Below are 3,175 nucleotides of genomic sequence, written 5' to 3' on the forward strand. Positions count from 1 at the left end.
CCATTGACTGGGGAGGAGGACAATCTGGCCTACGACCCAATGAGGGTGCAGAACGCCTTCCAGAACTGGGATGAGAACTGAGGACCCTGGTCGGAGACCATGTCCACGGGAGGTCCATGGATCCGGAAGATGTGCTGCACCATGAACTGGGCTCTTGGACCAGGGTAGTTTTGGGAGAGGAATGAAGTAAGCGGCCTTGAAAAACCAGTCAACCATGGTCATGATAGCCGTGTTTCCTCAGACGGTGGGAGACCCGTTATGAAATCCAGGGATATGTGGGACCAGGCACGGTGAGGGACAGGCAGCGGTTACAGAAGACCAGCCGGAGCCGAGGAGTCTTATTCTGAGCACAGACCGTGCAGGTGGAGACATCACGGCGACATCTGGAACCATCGTAGGCCACCAAAACCATTGTCGCATGAAGGCCAGGGTCCGATGGGATCCCGGGTGGCAGGCCCCCTCCAGGACCACATTGCGGACAGCGTCAGCCACAAACATCTGGTTATCAGGGCTCCCCAGGGTTGGGCTGGGACCGATGTGCCTCCTGGACCTGTTTCCATATACCCCAGATGAGTGCCGTCACCAGGCACGAGGTGGGAAGGATCGTCTCGGGCTCCGGGGTCGTAACCGTGGGTGGAAAGGGTTCTTGAGTGGAACGGGAGAAGATGAAGATGTCATCTTGGTAGAAATCGACGAACCGGTTCAACATGTCGCAGAGAACATCATTGACCAGAGCCTGGAACACAGCAGGGGCGTTGGTAAGGCCAAATGGCATGACCAGATACTCATAGTGACCGCTGGCCGTGTTGAAGGCGTTATTCCACTCGTCCCCTTCCCATATCCGCACCAGCTGGTAGGTGTTCTGTAGATCCAGCTTGGAGAGCACGGTGACCCTCTGGAGCAGCTCGAAGGCCGAGGAGATGAGTGGTAGCGGGTAGTGGTTCTTCACTGTTATGTCGTTGAGACCCCGGTAGTCGATGCACGAAGGACGGATGAATCCTGAAGCAAGAGAGTCCCAATGTAGCTCTCCATCGCCTTGGTCCCTGGTCCAGACAGAGTACAGTCATCCCCGGGGCGGAGTCGTGCTAGAGAGAAGATCAATCCCGCAGTCATAAGGTTGGTGTGGCTGGAGCGATGTGGCCCAGGCCTTGCTGAACACCTCCCGGAGGTCATGGTACTCCGCAGGAATGTCGGAGAGGTCCAGGGCACCTTCAGAGCCCCGAGGAAGACATCCCGGGGCAGTTTGTGCTGACTTCAGGTAATGGGCGTAGCAGAACGGGCTCCAGCCCATGATGGCACCAGCAGACCAGTTAATGAGGGCATTGTGTCGCTGGAGACAGGAGAATCCCAATACCTCTGGAATCAGGGAGGACTTGAGCTTCGCTATGGTTCCCTGACACACGTAGTTTGATGGGAGTGGTGTTGTGAGTGACTCTGCCTATAGAGCGCCCGTTCAGCGCTCTAACGTCCATCGGAATGGAGAGGGGCTGAGAGCGACTGAGTGGGGATGTCCAGCTCGGACGCCAGTGTAGCATCCAAAAAGCTCTCGGCGACCCGTCGGGTCGAGAAGCCTCAGGTTCTCTCAGCAACGAGACCATCGGGAGCTTACGGGACGACTCTGAAGCAAGGTGGGATCCCTGGGTGTGCGAGCGAAATCCAATTTCCTCCGTTCCATAATCGCCCATCGATTCAGATGGTCAAAGTGATGAGGGAATTGAGCTCCATAGGTAACTCCCGGGCTGCAAGCTCGTCCTTGACCTCCTTCGAGACATCGTGCAGAAACATATCGAACAGTGCCTCCGTGCCTCAGTGCCTCCAACGAGTCCTGCCAAAGCTGGATTAGTTTCCGGGGGGCCTCTCACCCGGAGAACGGGGCATCAAAAAACCTTCCTCATGTCTCCCACGAACCCCTCCAGACTAGCGCATTTGGCCGGCTGTTGTTCCCACATGGCAGTATCCCAGGTGAGAGCTCTCCCGGACATCAGCGTGATAAGGTAGGCTATCTTAGAGTGATCCGAGTGGAAGGAGGAAGGCTGAAGGTCGAAGACGAGGGCACACTGAGCTAGGAATGCCCGAAAGGTGCTCGGCTCTCCATTGAAATGTTCTGTAGGAGGTAAGCGGGGCTCCCGAGAAGGTGGAGTGACCGATCAGACGGCGCTGCTAGCAGCTGAGTTGCTGAGGCTGCCTCCCAGACAACCCGTGGAATTGCTCCAGCAGGTCATGGCATTCAGCCAACGTTTGGTCCCCCCTCGGAGTACAATTCATTACTAGAGACATACAGGTATTCTATCCTACCTACTGCGACCTAGCAATTCCTCGTGCCTATCGATGGTGGCTTAATTAGTGGAGATAGCGTTGTGCAACTGGCTGGGTCAGTCATGGCCAGTTCATATTATCAGAATCAGGTAAGACCCAGATGCAGACACATTGAATTGACAATAGTTTAATATTCCAACAGGGGCAGGCGATAAACAGCTCAAAGCAGGCAGGGGTCAGTAAACCAGAGGTGGGGCAACAGTACCAAACGGCAGGCAGGCTCAGGGTCAAGGTCAACAATCCAGAGGTGGGGCAAATGTACAGGTCGGCAGGCAGGCTCAGGGGTAGGCAGAGTGGTCAGGCAGGTGGTCTAAGAGTCAGGACCGGCAAGGGTCAAAACCAGAAGGGCGAGAAAAAGAGTGACTGGGAAAAGCAGGAGCTGAGAACAAAAAACGCTGGTTAACTTGACAAACAAGACGAACTGGCAACAGACAAACAGAGAACACAGGTATAAATACACTGGGGATAATGGGGAAGATTCAATCCACTCCCCATCCACGGTGAAAGGTGTTTTGTCAGGGACTCATCTGAAGTCAGAACTGTCGACGTGTTAACTTCTGTTTGTAGTGTCAGAACCGTTTGGCTACAAACTCATCTGACCCCCACAATGGAAAGGGGAGATTTTCACGAACACGATGGTGTTCTCCATTTGAAGGTAGTGTTGTCACTAACCCCAAAAAAGGGGTTAATCACTATGTGTAAAACATATTGCCAAAGCTTTCTTATATCTCCTACATGTAGGAAAGACACTTCAAAACCTTGTCTTATGATTCATTTATTTTGACCGTCTTCTATGTATGTGTTCTTCAATGTGTTTCCTATGGTCTTAGATTAGTAGTAGTTAGATTAGTAGTAGTGG

Source organism: Oncorhynchus nerka, linkage group LG18 (genome assembly GCF_034236695.1).
Source record: "Oncorhynchus nerka isolate Pitt River linkage group LG18, Oner_Uvic_2.0, whole genome shotgun sequence".
Lineage (NCBI taxonomy): Eukaryota > Metazoa > Chordata > Actinopteri > Salmoniformes > Salmonidae > Oncorhynchus > Oncorhynchus nerka.